The sequence below is a fragment of the Triticum aestivum genome, chromosome 4B (genome assembly GCF_018294505.1).
Source record: "Triticum aestivum cultivar Chinese Spring chromosome 4B, IWGSC CS RefSeq v2.1, whole genome shotgun sequence".
Lineage (NCBI taxonomy): Eukaryota > Viridiplantae > Streptophyta > Magnoliopsida > Poales > Poaceae > Triticum > Triticum aestivum.
The window spans coordinates 21864091-21888099 of NC_057804.1; the positions used below are offsets into that span (position 1 = coordinate 21864091).

General features: G+C 44.6%; 1 long non-coding RNA gene across 5 annotated transcripts in view; it reads right to left on the reverse strand.

Moving 5' to 3' along the window:
* Positions 1 to 16473: 16473 nt before the first annotated feature.
* The window catches only part of LOC123090675 (uncharacterized), a 31237-nt gene continuing 23701 nt past the window's right edge, over positions 16474 to 24009 (reverse strand). The window contains exons 4-18 of one of the 5 annotated variants that reach the window (XR_006442530.1): positions 23865 to 23940; positions 23474 to 23572; positions 23184 to 23259; positions 22793 to 22891; positions 22503 to 22578; positions 22112 to 22210; positions 21822 to 21897; positions 21431 to 21529; positions 21141 to 21216; positions 20750 to 20848; positions 20460 to 20535; positions 20069 to 20167; positions 19779 to 19854; positions 17484 to 17632; positions 16474 to 17130 (exon numbers count right to left, since the gene is read on the reverse strand). This is a non-coding gene — a long non-coding RNA (uncharacterized lncRNA). Of the gene's footprint in view, positions 17131 to 17483; positions 17633 to 19778; positions 19855 to 20068; positions 20168 to 20459; positions 20643 to 20749; positions 20849 to 21140; positions 21324 to 21430; positions 21530 to 21821; positions 22005 to 22111; positions 22211 to 22502; positions 22686 to 22792; positions 22892 to 23183; positions 23260 to 23473; positions 23573 to 23864; positions 23941 to 24009 lie in introns of all 5 variants that reach the window. The other 4 variants (XR_006442533.1, XR_006442534.1, XR_006442531.1 and 1 more) reach the window with 4 other exon arrangements.

Genomic DNA, 24009 nt, shown 5'->3' on the forward strand with positions numbered 1-24009 from the left:
ATGCTCCGGTCTTTCTCTGATACACCTTGATCTCGGGTATTGACAGCTTCCATAGTCTGCAAAGTTCCAAAAGGGTAGCCTTCCTAGGTCATACAAATCTGGGAATTCTACAAAGCCTTCAAATTATCCTAGTCTTCGGAGTCTTCAACCGTTGTAGTTTCCATTATCATAATGTATGGTAAAATCCTCTTCATTCCGAATGGTCTTAGTTGTCCGATATCTTGTACTTCTTGGAGTGGTCTCATCCGTCGAATCTTCGAGTGGTTAAAAAGGGGAAAGGGGTATGGTCTCACTAAAAGGAAATATTTGAATAAGCTCAGAAGAGAAGAGAGGTAAAAGATCTTTTTGAAAAAGAAAGCTTCAGAGAAAATCCTTCCTATGGGCTTGCCAGTTTCTAGGGTCACGTCCTACAGTCAACATGTGCTCTGGTACCATCTTGTAGCGACCCGACCCGAATGGGTCAAGTCTCTGTGCTTTCGTGTCATCCCTGGATCGGTATGCTGACACACACAGTACTCGAGGATTTATAACAGAGGTAAATCACATGTATAAAGTAACGTAAATACTATTACCTCAATCCAATATAGCGGAAGCAACAAGGTTGTGGATTCCCATCAACACCAACGACAAAGTTGAGTATAGGAAATCGTAACCCTAACGTATCACTTACTCGTCGTAAGAAACCTGCAACATGAGACGTTGCAGCCCGAAACGGGTCAGTACATTGAATGTACTGGCAAATTCACACCATAGAGAAAATGATGAACAAAGGCTATCACTACATGCATATATGGCTGGTGGAAAAGCTCTATGGTTATAATGTTTTTGCGAAAAGCCAATTTTTCCCTACTACAAAGGAATAAATTTATTTAACTATCATGGTGGTTGTTAAACATTGAGAATGGTTGACAGCATTCTCAATCCCAATTAAGTATCAATTAAACCCAACAAAATTAATTAAAGCAACATGATGAGATCAACAGGATAATCCAAGAACTAGATACTCAAGATGTCCATAATCGGGGACACGGCTAATCATGATTAGTTTGTACACTCTGCAGAGGTTTGCACACTTTTTCCCACAAGACTCGATCTCCTTCGTTGGATTTCTCGCACTACATGGTGTTTGAGAAACGGATGACCGAGACATAGTCTTTCAGAAGCGCTAGCACCTTACGTTGGATAGACCGGTACACCTACTTTCCCCTACATCTGCTAGTCTACCCTGTAAGAGTTCGCACGACTTAATCAACTATGCCAGAGCCCATAATGGCTTGTGGCTGCACACGAAAGTTTCTAGTATGAATAATCTCATGTTCCCTTTGAGTCTGGGTGGCGGTCCAAAAGAAAAACAGGCAAGTCCTGGAATACCCAGGTGCCTAGACAGGCAAGTCCGGGAATACCCAGGTGCCTCAATCCACCCAGATGTGTGTTTAAGTTGCCACCTTAAGTAAACCATTAATTAACAATCTCACATCTGTCATGAAATACTCTCAAAACCCAATCCACGTCTACGAGCATAGCATGGCAATATAAGCATAGCGTAAGAGTAACTCCCAAGGGTTTGATAATAAACAGGTAATAGGTACTACCTCAACTACTTCTCATCCCACAATTTAATTAGATCCTAATCATGCAATGTTTGAGGATTGATCTAATGCAATAAAACTGGGTATGAAAAGGGATATGATCAAAGTGTGAACTTGCCTGCAATGTTGATGAAGATGATTCGCACTCAAAACTTTTGACAGTTCTACTCGTCACACTCCGATCAATCTACCGTAAGTAAGCAATAGTAACCACACATGAGCAATCACCCAAGAGATCGGAAAAATCGAAGAAGACGATTCGGAAAACATCAAAACCAAACAAATAACTCTTGTAACATAAAACAATTTCTAACAGTACCAAAATTATGTGAATTTGGCCTTATCAGAAAGTTTAGGTCAAGAGCTTTAATTTGCAAAAAGAATCGACTCAAACGGAGCTACGAAACTCAAGTTATGATCAAACGAAGTTTGAATTCAAATCTGATCTAATTCAAATTTTAAACTTTCAAAAACATGTTTGAGTTGGATTACTGGATAGAGGGGTTCATAACGAAGAAGTGGGCGTTGGTTTCATCTAATTTGGATGAACGAGTAAAAAGTTATGGCTATTTGAAAAATCAGGGCCAAGCTGTTTTACGGAAGAAAAATAGCTACGGCTAAGGTCTAACGTATAAATACGTAGACTAATTGGTAATCTAAGTATTTTATCGTACTAGTATAGAAAATAATAAACTAAGGAAGTATAAAAAAACAAAGAAAGATACCTTTATAAGGCAGAGAAAAGATGACTTCGGAGAGAGAAGACAATTCCCAAAAGTCATGCCAGAGAGGAGAAAAATATTTTTTCTTTAAACCCGAATCGGATGATTATTGAAGGCTCTATGGATCTATATTTATTGATGGGAGGCTTAGGGATCAAAGGCTAGGCAGTGTGGGACTAAACATAGACGTAATTAAACGAAACAGAGAAGAAAAAGGCTAACGCCTCGCATGGGCCTAAAGGCCTTCGGCCGGCTACGCGCGCGTAAGCTGCGGCTGCATTTTTTTATTTAACAAAATTCGGCCTGAGAAAAAAAATGAAAAGGCTGGCTGGGCCTGGCCCATATAGGAAAAGAAAAAAAATGGGGCGCTCGCTGTTACTATGATGCCCACGCGGTCGACAAATAATTATGGGCTGCACGTACAGTTTTTTTATATATAAACAGAAGGAAAACCGAATAAAGAAAATAAAGTAAAATTTTACATAGGCATATTATATATCAAAACTTTCATAAAAAGATTTCCGACAAGATGAACATTTTTGTGATGCCAAATATAATGCACACAAAATCAGATAATTCAAAGAGTGCTACTGGTCTAATAAAATCCAATAAAAATCATTTTAAAAATACCAAAATGAATTCAAATTTATTTCTATCCAAATTTCTATTGTAGGGAATCATGTTACCCTAATTTCCATATATTTTATTTTTGGACAAAAATAATTTGAATAAAACTCAAATAACTTCAAATTGAAAATAAATTCAAAAGAACTTTGAATTTAATTCTTTGAAACTCCCAACTCATATTTCATATAATTTTAAGAAGTCATTTTATCTTCTCTCATGAAAATCATTGAGCTGCATGAAGTTTCAGAATCGGAAATATTTTCAAATGAAATTCAAATATTTTCAACACCCCTTGTCATTTAAATAAATGGAAGAAGTCATGTCATCTTCTCTCCAGGGTTTTGTGATGAAAAACATTTGAATTCACGGGGATCAAAAGAAAAAGGTGAAAGTTTGGGAAAGTCCTTTTATTCCCTCTCATTTAACTTTCAAAAAGTTTCGAATTTCACTCAGTTTCACTCAATCAATCACACAATCAATCAAATCTATTATAACATTCCAAAATTTAGAATTTTGGGATGTTACAGAAGCTGGAAAGATGACTAGGGCAAAACATCCCTCGAAGACAATCATGACGACATCTCAACCCTTCGAGCTGCTACACATGGACTTATTTAGCCCTACTCACTACTCTACCCTCACAACAACTGCTTGTCTCTATGGCTTCGTCATTGTTGATGATTACTCAAGATATACGTGGGTGCACACAATTCTCTACAAGACTGAAGTGCAAGATGTCTTCAGACGCTTCGCCGACCGTGCCATGAAGAATTATGGCGTCAAGATCAAGCATATCAGAAGTGACAACGGCACTGAGTTCAAGAACACCATACTTGATCTTTATCTGGATACAATTGAATCACTCATGAGTTCTCAACTCCGTACACAACTCAGCAGAATGGCATAGTGGAGAGCAAGAACAGAACCCTCATTGAGATGGCTCGAACAATGCTCGATGAGTACAAGACACCTAGAAAGTTCTGGCCTGAAGCTATTGATACAGCATGTCATGTCATCAACCGTGTTTATTTTCATAAGCTTCTGAAGAAAACATCCTATGAACTCCTCACTGGCAAGAAGCCAAATGTCAGTTACTTCAGAGTATTTGGAGCTAGGTGCTGGATCAAGGATCCACATCACAAATCAAAATTTGCACCTAAAGCTCACGAAGGTTTCATGCTCGGTTACGGAAAAGACTCGCACTCTTACAGAGTCTTCAACCTCTATCTCTATAAAGTCGTTGAAACTGTGGACGTACGGTTCGATGAAACCAATGTCTCACAAAAAGAGCTCTTGCCAAATATGCTAGACGAAGCTCCACCCAGTGAATCTATCAAGCTAATGGGAACTGGTGAAATCATGCCTTCTGAAGCACAGCCTGAAGAGGAACTTATCATTTCTGCACCTAATCAACCTGAAGACAATGCTCAGCCTGAAGACAATCCTTCCAATGTTGATAATGATCAGCAAGAGCAAAATCTTCATCCAGTTCATCCTCGTATTGCAAACGAAGTACAGATTGAGAAGATAATTGATAGCATAAATGCAACTGGTCCACTCACCCGTTCAAGAGCAACACAGTTAGCAAATTTCTGTGGGCACTTTGCCTTTGTGTCAATATCAGAACCCAAGAAAGTTGCTGAAGCCTTTATGGAACCTGAATGGATTCAAGCTATGCAAGAAGAGCTTCAACAGTTCAAGCTGAACAATGTTTGGGAACTTGTCAAGCGTCCTGACCCTCGCAAGCATAACATAATAGGCACAAAATGGATATATCGAAACAAGCAAGATGAGTATGGTCAAGTCGTCAGAAACAAAGCACGTCTCGTCGCTCAAGGATATACTCAAGTTGAAGGGATTGACTTCGATGAAACATTTGCTCCTGTGGCTAGGCTTGAAGCTATTCGCATACTGCTAGCCTATGCTAACCATCACAACATCTTGCTATATCAAATGGATGTGAAGAGTGCATTTCTCAACGGCAAGATTGAAGAAGAAGTATACGTCGCACAACCTCCTGGCTTTGAAGATCCAAAACATCCTGATATGGTGTACAAGCTAAACAAAGCACTGTATGGCCTCAAACAAGCTCCTCGCGCTTGGTATGATACGATCAAAGACTTCCTGAAGAGCAAAGGCTTCAAACCTGGATCCCTCGATCTCACGCTCTTCACGAAGACATATGATGGTGAACTGTTTGTGTGCCAAATCTATGTGGATGATATTATCTTCGGCTGCACCAATCAGAAATATAGTGATGAGTTTGGACACATGATGCAAGAGCAATATCAGATGTCCATGATGGGTGAGCTGAAGTTCTTCCTTGGTCTTCAAATTCGTCAGCAAAGGAATGGCATCTTCATATCTCAAGAAAAATACCACAAAGATTGCCTGAAGAAGTTTGGAATGCAAGATTGCAAAGGTTACACGACGTCAATGCCAGCCAAACACCATCTGGGTCCCGACGAAAATGGTAAAGAGTTTGATCAAAAGGTATACCGCTCCATGATTGGTTCTTTACTTTATCTATGTGCATCTAGGCCAGATATTATGCTTAGTGTTTGCATGTGTGCTCGATTCCAAGCGGCACCAAAGGAATCGCATCACTTAGGTGTGAAGCGAATTCTTCGATATTTGGCTTACACCCCAACATTAGGATTATGGTATCCAAAGGGCTCAGAATTTGATCTGGTTGGATTCTCGGATGCTGATTATGCTGGTGAAAAGGTGGATCGCAAGTCTACATCAGGCACATGTCATTTTCTGAGACGATCACTTGTCTATTGGTCTTCAAAGAAGCAAAACTGTGTATCACTCTCCACTGCTGAATCTGAATACATTGCTGCTGGATCTTGCTGCGCTCAGCTTCTATGGATGAAGCAAACTCTCAAGGACTATGGCATCCATCTGAAACAAGTACCACTCTTCTGTGACAACGAAAGCGCCATCAAGATTGCCAACAACCCAGTTCAGCACTCGAAGACAAAGCACATTGAAATTCGTCACCACTTTCTCAGAGATCATGTCATGAAGGAAGATATTGATATCATACACGTCAACACTGAAGAGCAACTGGCAGATATCTTCACAAAGCCCTTGGATGAGAAAAGGCTTTGCAAGTTACGGTGTTAGCTAAATATCTTGGAATCCTCAAATGTCCTGTGATCAGGCATACATCCTAAAACTTATGCATGTTAATGACTTAGATGTGCAACACACGAAGTAAAGTATATCTTCAATCAATGAAGACTTAGATTCTGAGTGTGAATACATTAACATGGAATTTGACTTCGGAGCGCCACGATAATTGTGTGTCGTGTCTGGTTCTAATACTTCCTATACGGTGGGTAACGCCACCACCAAATTTTTCTGTCTGAAGTTTTTGTTCTTTTCCATGGCGTTACTTTTACTATATCTTCACATTTGGTTTGTCTTTGATTATCTTCACAATGTTGACTTTGTTGCATTTGGATATATATATATATATATATATATGTATAAGTATTCTGTCCTCTACAAGATTCACTTGTAGCTATGTCTTTTCTGTTGAATCTTTTGAACTAAGTGAATGTGATCAGACCCTAATCTATCTATGCTTTCTATCTCAAACTCTATCTGTCCAAATCATATGCATTCTGTTGAAACTGTCAAATGTCTTCTCTGCGTCCTTGTCAGCAGAAGATACAGAGTCTGTTTTAAATGCTCTATCCTTATTGCCTAAAATCCGGAGAAAAAGCCAGAACGACCATCCGACATTTCAGGCGGGCGTGGGAACGTGGGACAACTCCAAGTATGTTGCATGCTTGCCACGTGTTCCTCAGATGTGAATCGCCAGGGGCACCTGCGTAATTGCGCTGTGCCGCATCCTTCCTTATAAATACATGTCCCCTTACGGTCAAGAAAACCTTCTTCCACCTCGTCAAAACCCTAGCGCCATCACTAGCTTTCGACGACGCCGGCGACGAAGCACTTAGCTGCCGCGACCTCACCAACGCCGTCCTCACGCCAGCCGCGGGCATCGTCCTCTCCGCCGCCGCCGTAGGTGTCCTCCGTCGCCAAGTTAGGGCACGGTGGATTGAACTGCTCGGTCTCCTACTCTTCCCATCTAGCAGTTCTTCGTGTGGTAAATAAAACCCTCTTTTTACCATCTTTTGATCCTATAGATTCATCCTTTTTTACCAAAAGTGGTTTATGTGACTTCAAACTTGGATCTGTCTAGTTCTACATCTCATACTGTGCCAAGCATCTTCACTTATGCATCTAAACTAGTTAGATTCCTCACTTGTACCTATTCCTGGATTCGTACAAATCTGGAACCAAATTCAAACACATAAGTGGATGTCTTCACATCATGAGGTCAATGTCTTCAAACTGATTTATCTTCAAAATCTTCTGAGAATGCATATGACCTCTCCCCTTCCCTTGCATCTCTAATGCTGTCACAGGTACATGTCCATGGGAGAATCCCTTGGTTCTCATAGTCTGCATTCGTTTGCAGAATTTTTACAGCATCACATTAACTCTCCCGAAGCCAGTTCCTGTCTGACCAGCAAGCGGAAGCCTTTGAAGCCTTTGACAGTGTTGAAGCCTTTCAGTCTAAACTTCATGGCTACAGAGAAATCAACACGGAAGGGTGGCAGACAGCGTCGTGGGGGAACATCAAGAGATTTGCCTGATGACCTCTCAGAGCTGTACAAGACAGATCCAGAAGAGGGTTACAATCAGCGCAAGACACGAATCCAATGGATTCGAAGACATTGGGCCGAACAATGGTTTAAATACAAGTTCGTGACCCAGGAGTATGCTGAGAAGAATGCCATCAAGAGTCCTTGGGGGTGATATTCTCTTTCGAAGCCTTCCACCCAAGAACAGAGCTGAAGCTATTGCCCAGGGTTTCTATCCATGTATGGTCCGTGGACCACAGCCTGACAATGCCGACCAATCATCACTGCTCTGGTGTCGTGACAATAATCTCTTCAAGCGCAACTTTCAGCACGCAAAGGCATCGGCCAAGGAAAATAAGAAGTCATTGGGTCTAGACTTCAACCCTGGTCCTTCTGCTCCCCGGGCCGACGGCACACGCGATGCTGAACCCAATATCATCGGACCCTTCTACAACCTTGATGGCCTCATCACTCACATTTCCGTTCAAGGTGCCAAAGTGGATCATTCTGATGATGATGCCGACACTGATGAAGCCCCTGCTCCTACTCCAAAGCCACAGAAGCAAAAGAAGGCTAAAGCTTCAAAATCAGCTGCTACTCCAAAAGCTTCACTTGTGAAGCCTCTGGCCACTGCACCACCTGCACCAAGTGTGCAGTCTGAAGATCTCTCTCATGTCTCCAAGACCGAGACGAAGAAAAAGAAGCAGCCCATGCACTCCTCCAGTCTTGCTCTGACTCCTGCTGCCATTTTACGAAACGAAAATGAAGCAATTGATCTGTCAAGTGACGACGATCTTACCAATGACGCTCTTGAGATGCTGATTAAGAGCAAGCAGCAGGCTGAAATCTTCAATGATCTTCCCCTCTTCGATGTTGAGATTCTGAACAAGTTCATTGATGACTGGTTTGAAAATCCAGAACTCAGTTTTGACGATCTACAACTTCCAATTGGCCTCAACGTCTCCTTCCAAGGCGCAATTGCTTCTGAGTTAGCTCTTGCTCAGAAAAGTGTTGAGCTGAAGCACAAGATAGATTTTGAAAAAGCTCAGTTCAAGAAGCATATGGACAAGCTCAGTGTGAAGGATGTGCAGAACTTCAAGATCATGCTACATGAGCTCAAGGAAGCCTTTCGCATGAAACGTGATGAAGCCCAAGGATCTCGTGAGCGCATGAAGCTTTAAGCTGCCAAATGTGTGCAAGCCTACAATGAAGCTGAAAAGCGCAAGGCTCTTGGGCGTCCTGGCATCGACCCCAGGATGGCTGCCAAGAAGAAGAAGCCATCGGTTGACCAATCTGAACATTCAAGGCGGGAAGAGCCTCGCATTGTCTTCCCAAGCAGCATGTCCGGCTCGAAGCCAAAGGTCAAGTCAACCGCTTCAGAACTGAAGAAGACGAGGGCTGCCGAGGCTGAAGCCAGAAAAAGGAAAAATCCTGAAGCCTCTGATGACGCACCCTCCAAGAAGAAGCGCAAAACCAAGAAAGATCGGGCTGCTCCCACAGAGCCCCTTGTTGTCGAGCCAATCTCGGTTGCTCGTCCTGACTCTTCTCACCAAGAACGACGCATGATAGTTCATGAGCCTGCTTCCACAGAGGTTCCTGAAGCTGAAGATATTCCAGCTGTTGACCCCACCGCAGCTGAAGACATTGGTCACCATGAAAATGTTGAAGATGATGTAGTTCTTCCTCGGATTGAGCACCCAACGGTATCATCGCCTGTTCTAACGAACAGTGAGTTTATCAGCATTGGTCGTCCTCTGACGCCAATTGCTCAGGATGCATCATGGCTGATCACCCACAACAACAAGACACCCTGAGTACTCCCCAACAACAAGTCACCCCACCAGTGTAAGATGACGATGAATTTGAGGCCCAGCCAACTCCATCTCCACAGGCGTCGCCAGCGTTACGCAGGCTTCGCAAAGGACCAAGGCCCCAAGTCACTCTTCTGAGCGTTCCAGAAGGAGAAGTGCACCACCAATCTATTGCACGTCAGGTGTTCCCAGAAGCCACTCCAACTGTGAATGTCTCCGAGTATGAAGCTAATGTTGCTGAAGACAATACGACTGCATCAGCAGAAGAAAAACAAGCAGAAGAGTGTGTCGCTACTCCCCCCATCACTGAAGAAGTTGTTCCAGATGTGAACATGTCTGTACCCATCCCTCCAACTCCTCAAGTGGAGACTGAGAATCCTGAGGCTGCCACCACCAACACCAATGAAGCCAATGACGTGGTCATGACTGAAGAAAATGTGGAGCCTGCATTGAACACCATGCCAGAAACCAATGAAGCCAATGAAGCACCTGCAACAGATGTGCAGCCTGACGCCTCTGCTAATGCCACTGCTCCTATTCTGCCACCAAGGCCGCATACTATCGAGCAAGCATACAACTATGGGCAGCTTATCACTGTCAAATGGCCTCTTCTGGTTCCTCCGCCTGCTGCTGGTCCTCAATTTCATTATCACGTCGAGCACAGGCCTCAGGTTCAGAAGCCACTGCCAAGACTGCCTAGGTTTCCAAGTACTGCATCTGCACCAGGATCATTCAATGTCAATGGTTTCAAAGTGCACAACACCTTCTTTGATAGCGCCAACAACCCCTACTCTAAGGCAAGAATATCATCTGATCGGTTCTGGAGCTATCAGTAGCGCAGTTATTACTCATGCATTTTATACAATCAAGGTCGCATTTTCCCACATATGCGTCTTGACACTGAAGCCATAACTGATCTGCCCTGTTTGGAAGAAGCGTTGGATTGCTTCAGAGAGTCTGGCTTATTGCAGTTCGTCACTTACAAGGAGCACTGGAATGAAGAATTGCTGCTCCAATTCTATGCCACTCTTCATATTCGTGGCTACAACAGGGATCCAAAGACTTGGGTCCTTGAGTGGATGACAGGCAATGTCCATCATGAAGCCAAAGCCTTTGATGTTATTGAGCTCACTGGCCTGCCCACTCCAGGTGATCTTTATGAACCTGGTTGTCAGCTTCATAGTGCTGCTTTGGAAAGCATTTTTCACAAGCTTGAGCCCAACATGAGCCAGATGCTTAGCATGATGAAGCCCTTGCCTCCAGATGCTGAATATCCTAAGGAGTTCTTTGTTGAAGACCTTGAGTATCTGCCACGTACTATCTATCACATTATAAGGCGAACTCTCTGGCCCATCAAAGGATATTCTCCACATGCAAAGCTTGAAGGTGCAATGAAGACTTTGGTCTTCCATATTCTTCACGGCAAAAGCTTCAATTCTCAAGACTTCTTTATCCGCCAACTTGCTGCATCAGGCTCTGATCTCTTTGGTTTGAAGTTTTACGCTCCATGGATCATGCGTCTGATCAAACTACACTCAGCTGTCAACTATCAGCCCTCTGCTCGCAATCATCTGATTTTTCTGCCTGAGGTTGATATGTCAGTTGAAGCCACCTATCCAGAGCCTGCCAAGGAGCCTCTTTGTCTTCAAAATGCTGATAATCAAAGCTTCTCACAAAACATTAAAGTAGTCCAAGCAGTCACTCGTGTTTATCCCCTGGCTGGTACTACGTGTGCACCTCACTGTGCCCTCACTGAAGCCACTGAAAGCACCATTGCACAACGGCCTAAGAAGCGATCTCGTGTTCTCAATGACCGAGAGCTTCTTGTTGCCCTTCATCAGAAACAGGATAAGCATCATGACTGGCTGAAGCGTCAAATGAAAAGTCTCTTGGTGGACGTAAATAGGATTCGCAACCTTGCCACCAAGAATGCCTTTGTCGCCCATGAAACTTGTCGACGTACATGGAAAGGGCTGACGTTTATGTGTTCTGAAGATGATCTTCAAGACGATGGCTTCTCTGAACATTTCAAGTTTGACACAACACCTCCAAGAAGGACTGTGCTGCGGCGCACTCCGTCTCTTGAAGACTCTGAGTTCTCCTCTTCTGCTGCAACAGTGAATGCCCGTGTCATCAATGATGAAGATGATGCTACTTCACCACCTTCAGCGCGAATCGAAACTGCATCAAGTTCGTCTGCTCCGCCAAACAACATTGACGACCCTGCTGCTTCTCCTACTCCTTCTAGGAACGCGTAGAGACTCTATGTCTTCAAACCTTTTTGGTCCTTACTGACAAAAGGGGGAGAAGCATATGAGTTGCTAGTCTTCAAGCGGGTCCATATGTGCGGTTGATTTATATTTTGCCTAGTGTTTACAACTCCCGCTTTTTGATACATTTGGTTCTTTGAGTTGTAACACTTAAACTTGATGGTCCTCTGCTACATTTTCTGCTATTCTGTGATGCGATGATAAATTCCGCATGTGCGATGATAACTTCCGCACTTAGGTCATCTTGCAGACGTCCATTTTTCATTATGCATGTCACTATCTTCGTTATATCAAATCATGCATGATGAATTGTCGTCATAAGTTGAAGAGGATCTCCACAAGTACAACCTGCCATGTGCATTTGCATTCCAAAAGCAAATTACTCATATGCACATCTTTAGGGGGAGCCTTTTGCTACTTATGAAGACAATACCCTATCCTTTACAATTTCACATATTTTATCCCCGTTGAAAACTTCAACCAATTTGTCGCCAATCACCAAAAAGGGGGAGATTGTAAGTGCATCTAGTGCCACCCCTAGTTGGTTTTGGAGTATTGACGACAAACCTGGTTGAGGGACTAATGTGTTTGTGAGAATTGCAGGATAACACACGTAGTAGTCCCTCGTTGGTTCGGTTTACCTACCGGAGATGACCCCTAAAAATGTATGAAGACATTGATGACAATGGTGGTATATGAAGATATTTAGATTGAAGACTATGACATGAGAAAACATTGAGTGAAGACTATGGAGCGCGAAGACTTAGTCGTTTCGCTGTTTCCTTTTCTTCTTTGTTGAGTCATAGGAACCACCGTACTGTTAAGTGGGGTCCAAGTAAACAAAGTCAGAGTGACTGAAGTGATACTCAACCAAAATCCTATGTCTTCGAGCGAAGACAATGAGAGCAAATCTTATCCAGAGCTGGATGAGTCAGCTTTGCTTGTAGCCCAAGTAAAGTTGCCGTGTGTGTTTGAAATCTGACCTTTGGAACACGTGTCAGTTCCTTAGTGACCCAGGGTCATTTCGGACAAATCAGGTCGGGTTGCCTAGTGGCTATAAATAGCCCACCCCCTACACCATAAATTGGTGGCTACTCAGAGTTAGTACACGGATTTTGTTGATTGAGAGCAACCCACCTCCGAAGCTTTTGAGAGAGAGAAATCCTTGCGAGGACAAAGCCCAAACACCCAGAGCCAAAGAGTGTGAGGCATCGCTGAAGTCTTTCTGTCTGCGTGACTTGAAGACTTATTACACTTGAGGATTGTGAATCCTCCAGCCGATTAGGCGTCGCGTTCTGAGCATCCAAGAGTCATTGTGGATCACCGGTGAACGAAGTCTATGAAGGTTTGGAAGTCTACCTTGAAGACTTACCAGAGTAATTGGGCGAGGACTGGGTGTCCTTAGCTAGGGGAATAAGGTGAAGACGTGGTCTTCTGAGTTGAATCTCAGCCTCCCTAACCAGACGTACAGTTGTCACAGCAACTGGAACTGGTCCAACAAATCTTGTGTCCTCATCAAGTGACTGGTTCTATCCTCTCCCTCTCATTACTTACAGTTTGTCTTCGTGAAGTCATTGCCCGATTGACGTACCTGTTTGACTTCATTGCTTGACTACTATTGTTGTTTGGCTTCATACTATCCTCCATCCTGATCTTTACTACCTAGCTGCTATTAGTCTTCGTGATTTCACTTCATTACATACTTGACAATGGCTTGCTTAGTGTAGTCTACTTTCCGCTGCATTTCAATAGGTTCCTTTCTATTGTTTGTCTTCGAAACTTCCATGTTTTGAAGACTTTCATAAAAATCGCCTATTCACCCCCCCTCTAGTCGATAACTAGCACTTTCACTTCTGTAACTAGAGATTGGTTTGAGGAGCCTATGGAGAATAAAGTGGATGTTTTCTTTTTAAAAAAAAGAACACCTCACTAGTGTGTGGATCTGCTAGAAGGATTTGGTGTCGCAAGGTGTCAAATTTAGAAGTGTACTCATCTACCGAGCTAGTCTGATTAAGCAGTAGCAACTGGCGCATGTGGAATTTGTGCTTGTTCTTCCCCCACATCTCCTGAACTGCAGTGCGCAGGTCGTGCGAATGCACAAACTGCCGGCGTTTCTAGGCCATTTTTAGCCACAACGCCGCGTTCCCAACACAGTTGAGAGCGGCAAACTTTAATTTCATCGGCTCAGACACCCCATAAATCTCGAAATACGGTTCACAATTGTCCAACCACACTTGGTAATCTTCCCCATCGAATTTAGGAAAATCCATTTCGGGTGTGCTGCCCAAGTGTGGTCGAGGGGTAGGGTGCAAAAATCGGCGCTTCACAAAAGGACTCCCGGACGGCAAACGTGGCGAAGGAGGGCATACCATTGGCCGGAGGCGGATTTGGGGAACGGGGATCCCCCAAAACCGGCCCTCGTTGCTGGTGATGCCCGCTGTGCCCACTGGGCCGCTCCCCACCATGCGCGTGCACCACCACAGACGGAGGCGTCGTGGTCGCGCTGGCTGGGCCTTGGGGGCGCGTCGGCGGTGACTCGAGCGCCTCCAGTCGCGTCGATGCATCCTCGGCGTGTAGCTGAAGAAGCACCGCAGATTCGGAGAGGCTCTTCGTCGTGGAATCCATTGCCTTCATCCACGCGGTCATGCCCTTCAGCTGTTCAACGATGTCGTCGAGCTTGGCATTTGTCTCCTTGTTCTGCCGCTCCACGGTCCCCATCGCCGCGGAGATTTGCTGCTCGACCGCCGAAGGGCCACGCTTCTTCGGCGCCAGATCCGACACCCGATCGACCAACCAGATCGGCGGTTCCTGCCGAGCGATGGGAATTACAGCGGGGAACGAATCCGCGGCCGACCGCACTGCGGACTGATGGATCACGCGTCACTGAGATGGATCGAACGACTCCTGATACCAATTGTTATGCACCTGGTTAGACCAATTCGATTACAGAAGGAGGAAGGGAGGAGGAATCTGGGTACACGATAGGGGAGGAGAATGAAAGGGGGGAAGGTGTTTCCTTCTGCTAGTCGACGACCCTCTCTGTCTCCACTTCCTTCCTTTTATCTTCAGCTGCCGTGGCACTCCTCTGTCTCTCTCCAGTCCTCCAGGCTCCAGCGGGCGGGAGCGACGAGAGGCCTTGGGCCTCCTCCCTGGGTTGGGCCGTTGCATAACACTCCACCTCTTCAAATCCGTCAGGAACCACCTCATCGGCCTCTTCTTCAACATCTCCGTCGTACGATGGATACTGAAAGGCCGTTTTTCATAGGCCTGTGTCAAAAAGAGTAACGAGAAATTCATGTTTTTAATACCCACAAATATTATGTTTAATTCGCAAAAAAAAACGACTAGAAAACTATAGCCTTTTTTTTCACAGGAGGTTGCAAGAAAAATACTCCCTCTGTAAAGAAATATAGAGCATTTAGATCACTGCTTTAGTGATCTAAACACTCTTATATTTATATTTATTTTTTTATGGAGGGAGTACTAGCGAGCGGGGAGGATGAGAAGCACTACTCTGTCTCGCTACGCTACCTAGAACCAACCTACTTAGCACTACACTAGCTCTCCTTCGCTGCTCAGTCACACCTAATGACTACGCTACCTAGAACCAACCTAAACGATGAGGAGCCTGAGCCTGAGTACTAACCAGGCAGTAGCAGAGCATATATATAATCCATCTCTCCCAGTCACTGGTAGAATCAAGCAACGTTCACCACAAAGCACAAAACAACAGGCATGGCCAAGATGATGACCATGATCATGCTTTTCTTAGTCTCCTCCCTCCTCTCCCACTCATCCGAGTCGTCCCAGTCCCACCTACAGATCACCTTCAACGTCCACAAGCAAAAGTTCTCCGAGTTGGACCAAGCCATGCAAATGGTTTTGCCGCTTCGTCAGCCGCCTCAGCGGAGGCTAGTTGGGGCGGACGCTGCCCTGAAGGAGAGCTTGCTCTCCTTGATGCAAGCAATCGCGCACCGCATGGAGACTCCCCACGGCCTCCCAAGCATCGACGAAGGGGCCAAGCCACATCCATCGAGCTGGATGAACATGAAGACCGACGACGAGGAGGCCCACCCGGCGACTCCCACTGCGGCGCCATGATGGCGCAACGCGACGATTTACATTTCCGTAACTCCTGCCCTGTTCCCTGTTGTCCCAGGGCGCCGTAGTATTTGTGTTCGTTTGAGTCAGTTGATGTGCCGTTCTTTTCTCTTACGTATTTCGCAAAAATAACAAACATGTAGTATTTATTGTGTTCATCTGAGTCAGTTGATGTCAAGCCGTCCTTTTCTCTTACGTATTTCATCGTGTGCTTTTCTCTTAGTCTCTCTGTAAAGAAATGAGATCCTTTAGATCATTCATGATCTAAAGGATCTTATATTTCTTTACAGAGAGGGAGTATTTATGACGTTATGCATCATACAAAGTTAGCAACCTCATTCAAAACCCACACAAAAACATAAGGTTCAATGGACAGAAACACATGAAACGGTCATATAAATTCAATGGTCTCAAATATAGCCCCCTAGCGTTTCAGGGAGAAAAAAAAAGAAAGACAAATATTGCTAAATGGGACACAAACTTGGTATTGGTTAACCCAAATTCTCCCTCCGCTCCTAAATACAAGTCTTTCTACAGATTCCAAAAGAGACTACATACGGAGGAAAATGAATGTAGTCCCTATTGAAATCTCTAGAAAGACTTATATTTAGGAATGGAGGGAGTACAATTCAAGGGCCACTAGCAGTTCAGGGACCATACTTAAAGTAACAACTAACAACACAGCATGATTATTCACAAACTTCAACTGTCCAAAAGACCAAAGCCAAGAAAATAGTATTTCTGATTTCTGACAGCGACAGTCCACCTTCCACAAAAGTATCGTGTAGATGCTAGATAACATAAGTAGATAGATAACAAATAACCAGAATCAAACATATTAAGAATGGTATTCTTCTTATTAGTTTTACTACTCCCTCCGTAAGTAGATAGATAACATAAGTAACGAGAGTTTTTGAGAAATCTCAAATACAAAGAGTAAAACCGCTGATTACTACTCCCTCCGTAACTTCATATAATATGTTTTCTGACACTGGCATAGTGTCAAAAAGCATCTTATATTAAGTTACGGAGGGAGTATAACTGGAAGAGAGATAATATTCATGACGATGTTATCTTTCTCTACTCTGCGACAAGTTCATCATGCTATTCAGTGATCACATTATTAGTAACAAAGGCAAACTATATCATCTCTTACCAAAGATTTTAGTTGCCATGTTGCTGAATACATCAAACAAGGCGTTCCGCTGCTCGTAGTCAACAGGATTCAGGTGCAGCACGGCATACACCTCGAGGAGCAAATCACTGAGAGCCGGAAGACAGGCTAGGATCGATCAACATCACGCCCAGCAGCTGCTCCTCATTACACTTCGCGTGCCTGAGTAAATCTGCATATGAACAGACAAGAAGCATTGGTCATGACAGCTGGAAGCTAGCTACAGACAATGACAATGATTGGGAACAGCGAGAATTATAAGAAGTAAAATCAAGAGAAATAGCTAGCCACAGACAAGAAGCATTGGTATATGGGCTGCTGAAGCAGAGCACTTGTCAACATCAGACAAAAACATAAGGTTGTTAAACTGGAGAGCAGTTTCAATCAAACTAATAAAAGCTACCTTCCGACTCAAGGATCTAAGCACGTTTAAATCGGGGAGAGAGAGAGAGAGAGAGAAAGAAAAAAGGAATCAGCATAGAACCATACGTGACCGAACAGAGAGATGAGAGACGTGGAGGGTACCTTCCATGGCATCGGCGCTGGTAGGGTCGGAGCAGACACGCGGAACCCAAAAAGGAGGCTCCTCTCTACTGGTGGAGAAGGAGCAGACTTCAAGCTTCCTTTGGCTTTTGGTGTCGTTTCGGTCGCTGGCCGTTGTACCTCCTACCTGCCTACAGAGATGAAACAGGTGTCAGAGAGAGCAGAAGAAGACGAGGAGGAACATAAAAATTCATTCTTTATCATGATAGGAGCATAACACTAAAGTAGCTAGCTAGCTACTCCCTCCGTCCGGGTTTAAAGGGCCTCCTGGCCACGAAGCCCCGTCCGAAAATGTAAGGCCGCGCACACCAAACCTGCTCCAATAGCAGCATTTTTCCGGTCCCTATTCCTATGCGGTGCCTTGTTAACCGAGTGAGCAGTTATGAGCCGTGCATGCAAGCCAGTGCATGTGGTCGTTTGCCTGCGAGCCGCCCCATGCAATGCCTTCTTTCCTGCGTCGGCTGTTTATTACGGTTGCATGCGCATGTAAGGTGCCGCGGCTCATTAATTTAGCATCTACTTTAAACTAGAGGAGAGCCTGCTAATTGGCCAATTTCAGCTCTAATTTTCAAGCATTTGCTTTCTAGCACTGCCTTGGTCCTATCAAAGTGGTCTTTGGGCCTAATAAACCCGGACGGAGGGAGTAGCTAGCTATGAAGTACTCTAAATACTAAATCATGTGGATCTCATCCTTGACAAACATATGTACAGAAGAGACGTCTTGTATTTAATATAAGTAAATAGCTGCAGACACTTTGATGCAGCAGCCACTTTGAGCCATCTTTGTAAGACTGGAAACTAACGTTGTATATGCCTGTAAGTAGCAGTTGGTCAGATTTCATGGCCAACTAGCTATGATTTTTGGCAAGAAAGCTAAGCTTCCAGTTTAAAAACCAATCAGCCTTCAGTAGCACTCTAATGAAATATGTGGCAGACTCAAGCAAATCCGAATAGTAGAGTACTACCTCCGTCCCAAAGTACTTGTCGCTCAAATGGATGTATCTAGATGTATTTCAATGCTAGATACATCCATCTGAGCGAAAAGTAATTCCGGACAGAGGGCGTATTCTATTATGCATAGCCAGTGCTAAGAATTGAAGTGTTTCACAGTAATGCCTTTCAAATGGTTGATTAGTCGGAAATGGTAAAGTAACTGTAGATCTCCCATTATTAAATCATTTGCACTGTGATAAGAGCCGGAAGTATCCTATTATGCTTCGCAAGTGTTACAGACTTAAAAGATTAAGCATTTTACAGTAATGTATGCTCCTACTGCCTCTCAAATGGTTAATTAACCAGAGGAGTCCAGCATTGCAACTGACTGGAGATTACTTTGTATGAGTAACAACAAGAGCACCCTCCTCAGCTAAAGGATGGTTTCTTCGAAATAAGCTAAGTGGATGGTTATCCTGTTCTTGTACTATGAAACTTGAAGATTGGGCATGTAGATAAGGAAATTGAGTATTTTTTTATTTCTTATATAATAATTTAGCCTACAACATTATGGCGTGGTTAGAACAAAAGCAAAACCTTTAGGTTGGTGCAAAATTCACTATGCCGTAGACAGACAGAGCACATGAGCAAGAGCAGAGAGAGTAACCTTGACGAAATCTGAAACTATATGCGTTGAGTCAGAACGATAGGCAACAACAATCAGGTAGCACTCCAGGATTTCTTAATTTTGCAACTTACATCTAGCACTAGTAGATGGGCTGATGAACCAGAGCACTTGTCAACATCAGGTAACAAGCATGTGCAACTTATCATCGCATGAAAATAGAAGGTTCTTAAACTGAAGAAGAGCAATTTCGATCGAATATTACCTTCTGACCCAAGGCAAATCCGAATAGTACAGTATTATAGTGTGCCTTTCAAATGGCTGGTTAGTTGGAAATGGTAAAGTAACTGCAGATTTTCCATTAATAAATCGTTTGTAATGTGATAAGAGCCAAAAGTATCCTATTATGCTTGGTAAGTGTTACAGACTTAAAAGCTTAAACATTTCACAGTAATGTGTGCTCCTACTGCCTCTCAAATGGCTAATTAACCAGAGAGGTCTATCAACCTGCAGGTTTCCCATTACTGAATTGCTTGCACTATTGAACTAATAACAGCCAACAACATTTCAAGTGACGACTGAACGTGGAGCATTTGACAAAAGTCAAGACCGACATCCAGCAATGGCACGCATAGCACAAAGGTCCAAAACTGAATCCCCTAAGACGCACGCATCTAGAACTTGAATAAAATCTTCCGCTTCTGCCGAAATTAACTCACCGTCTGATGAAGTCGATGCGGGAGACAGATCCGTGTTCCTCCCCGCCTTGTCACTCACCAACCCCACGAGCCTGACCTGCATATCCCAAACCCAAGCAACTGTAGTGAGTGCTTCCTCACTGGAAACTAGTCGTTGTAAGTACGCGTGTGAGTAGCTAGCAATTGGTCAGATTTCATGGCCAACTGCAAGGGATGATTTGTGACAAGAAAGTTAAGCTTTCAGTTTAACAACAAATCAATCAGCTTTCAGTAGTACACTAGTGAAATATTATGGGGCAGTGGCTTAGCACCTATGCGAATGCCGGGGAGGACGACAAGACGAATCGTGGCAGGACCGGAGGCGTCAACATGGAAGAAGAATGGATCCCCATCATCACGAAAAATCATCCCTGCGCGCGTGAGGAAACGAACCGCATTAGGGAAGGGAAGAGAACCAAATCGAAACCAAACCGAAAAAAGAAACAGAGATGGTGGCGACCTGACCCATTACTGAATTGCTTGCATTACTGAACTAACAGCCAGCAACATTTCAAGCGACGACTGAACGTGGAGCATTTGACAAAAGTCAAGACCGACATCCAGCAATGGCACGCATAGCACAAAGGTCCAAAACTGAATCCCCTAGGACGCACGCATCTAGAACTTGAATAAAATCTTCCGCTTCTGCCGAAATTAACTCACCGTCTGATGAAGTCGATGCGGGAGACAGATCCGTGTTCCTCCCCGCCTTGTCACTCACCAACCCCACGAGCCTGACCTGCATATCCCAAACCCAAGCAACTGTAGTGAGTGCTTCCTCACTGGAAACTAGTCGTTGTAAGTACGCGTGTGAGTAGCTAGCAATTGGTCAGATTTCATGGCCAACTGCAAGGGATGATTTGTGACAAGAAAGTTAAGCTTTCAGTTTAACAACAAATCAATCAGCTTTCAGTAGTACACTAGTGAAATATTATGGGGCAGTGGCTTAGCACCTATGCGAATGCCGGGGAGGACGACAAGACGAATCGTGGCAGGACCGGAGGCGTCAACATGGAAGAAGAATGGATCCCCATCATCACGAAAAATCATCCCTGCGCGCGTGCGGAAACGAACCGCATTAGGGAAGGGAAGGGAACCAAATCGAAACCAAACCGAAAAAAGAAACAGAGATGGTGGCGACCTGACCCATTACTGAATTGCTTGCATTATTGAACTAACAGCCAGCAACATTTCAAGTGACGACTGAACGTGGAGCATTTGACAAAAGTCAAGACCGACATCCAGCAATGGCACGCATAGCACAAAGGTCCAAAACTGAATCCCCTAGGACGCACGCATCTAGAACTTGAATAAAATCTTCCGCTTCTGCTGAAATTAACTCACCGTCTGATGAAGTCGATGCGGGAGACAGATCCGTGTTCCTCCCCGCCTTGTCACTCACCAACCCCACGAGCCTGACCTGCATATCCCAAACCCAAGCAACTGTAGTGAGTGCTTCCTCACTGGAAACTAGTCGTTGTAAGTACGCGTGTGAGTAGCTAGCAATTGGTCAGATTTCATGGCCAACTGCAAGGGAAGATTTGTGACAAGAAAGTTAAGCTTTCAGTTTAACAACAAATCAATCAGCTTTCAGTAGTACACTAGTGAAATATTATGGGGCAGTGGCTTAGCACCTATGCGAATGCCGGGGAGGACGACAAGACGAATCGTGGCAGGACCGGAGGCGTCAACATGGAAGAAGAATGGATCCCCATCATCACGAAAAATCATCCCTGCGCGCGTGAGGAAACGAACCGCATTAGGGAAGGGAAGAGAACCAAATCGAAACCAAACCGAAAAAAGAAACAGAGATGGTGGCGACCTGACCCATTACTGAATTGCTTGCATTACTGAACTAACAGCCAGCAACATTTCAAGTGACGACTGAATGTGGAGCATTTGACAAAAGTCAAGACCGACATCCAGCAATGGCACGCATAGCACAAAGGTCCAAAACTGAATCCCCTAGGACGCACGCATCTAGAACTTGAATAAAATCTTCCGCTTCTGCCGAAATTAACTCACCGTCTGATGAAGTCGATGCGGGAGACAGATCCGTGTTCCTCCCCGCCTTGTCACTCACCAACCCCACGAGCCTGACCTGCATATCCCAAACCCAAGCAACTGTAGTGAGTGCTTCCTCACTGGAAACTAGTCGTTGTAAGTACGCGTGTGAGTAGCTAGCAATTGGTCAGATTTCATGGCCAACTGCAAGGGATGATTTGTGACAAGAAAGTTAAGCTTTCAGTTTAACAACAAATCAATCAGCTTTCAGTAGTACACTAGTGAAATATTATGGGGCAGTGGCTTAGAACCTATGCGAATGCCGGGGAGGACGACAAGACGAATCGTGGCAGGACCGGAGGCGTCAACATGGAAGAAGAATGGATCCCCATCATCACGAAAAATCATCCCTGCGCGCGTGAGGAAACGAACCGCATTAGGGAAGGGAAGGGAACCAAATCGAAACCAAACCGAAAAAAGAAACAGAGATGGTGGCGACCTGACCCATTACTGAATTGCTTGCATTACTGAACTAACAGCCAGCAACATTTCAAGTGACGACTGAACGTGGAGCATTTGACAAAAGTCAAGACCGACATCCAGCAATGGCACGCATAGCACAAAGGTCCAAAACTGAATCCCCTAGGACGCACGCATCTAGAACTTGAATAAAATCTTCCGCTTCTGCCGAAATTAACTCACCGTCTGATGAAGTCGATGCGGGAGACAGATCCGTGTTCCTCCCCGCCTTGTCACTCACCAACCCCACGAGCCTGACCTGCATATCCCAAACCCAAGCAACTGTAGTGAGTGCTTCCTCACTGGAAACTAGTCGTTGTAAGTACGCGTGTGAGTAGCTAGCAATTGGTCAGATTTCATGGCCAACTGCAAGGGATGATTTGTGACAAGAAAGTTAAGCTTTCAGTTTAACAACAAATCGATCAGCTTTCAGTAGTACACTAGTGAAATATTATGGGGCAGTGGCTTAGCACCTATGCGAATGCCGGGGAGGACGACAAGACGAATCGTGGCAGGACCGGAGGCGTCAACATGGAAGAAGAATGGATCCCCATCATCACGAAAAATCATCCCTGCGCGCGTGAGGAAACGAACCGCATTAGGGAAGGGAAGGGAACCAAATCGAAACCAAACCGAAAAAAGAAACAGAGATGGTGGCGACCTGACCCATTACTGAATTGCTTGCTTTACTGAACTAACAGCCAGCAACATTTCAAGTGACGACTGAACGTGGAGCATTTGACAAAAGTCAAGACCGACATCCAGCAATGGCACGCATAGCACAAAGGTCCAAAACTGAATCCCCTAGGACGCACGCATCTAGAACTTGAATAAAATCTTCCGCTTCTGCCGAAATTAACTCACCGTCTGATGAAGTCGATGCGGGAGACAGATCCGTGTTCCTCCCCGCCTTGTCACTCACCAACCCCACGAGCCTGACCTGCATATCCCAAACCCAAGCAACTGTAGTGAGTGCTTCCTCACTGGAAACTAGTCGTTGTAAGTACACGTGTGAGTAGCTAGCAATTGGTCAGATTTCATGGCCAACTGCAAGGGATGATTTGTGACAAGAAAGTTAAGCTTTCAGTTTAACAACAAATCAATCAGCTTTCAGTAGTACACTAGTGAAATATTATGGGGCAGTGGCTTAGCACCTATGCGAATGCCGGGGAGGACGACAAGACGAATCGTGGCAGGACCGGAGGCGTCAACATGGAAGAAGAATGGATCCCCATCATCACGAAAAATCATCCCTGCGCGCGTGAGGAAACGAACCGCATTAGGGAAGGGAAGAGAACCAAATCGAAACCAAACCGAAAAAAGAAACAGAGATGGTGGCGACCTGACCCATTACTGAATTGCTTGCATTACTGAACTAACAGCCAGCAACATTTCAAGTGACGACTGAACGTGGAGCATTTGACAAAAGTCAAGACCGACATCCAGCAATGGCACGCATAGCACAAAGGTCCAAAACTGAATCGCCTAGGACGCACGCATCTAGAACTTGAATAAAATCTTCCGCTTCTGCCGAAATTAACTCACCGTCTGATGAAGTCGATGCGGGAGACAGATCCGTGTTCCTCCCCGCCTTGTCACTCACCAACCCCACGAGCCTGACCTGCATATCCCAAACCCAAGCAACTGTAGTGAGTGCTTCCTCACTGGAAACTAGTCGTTGTAAGTACGC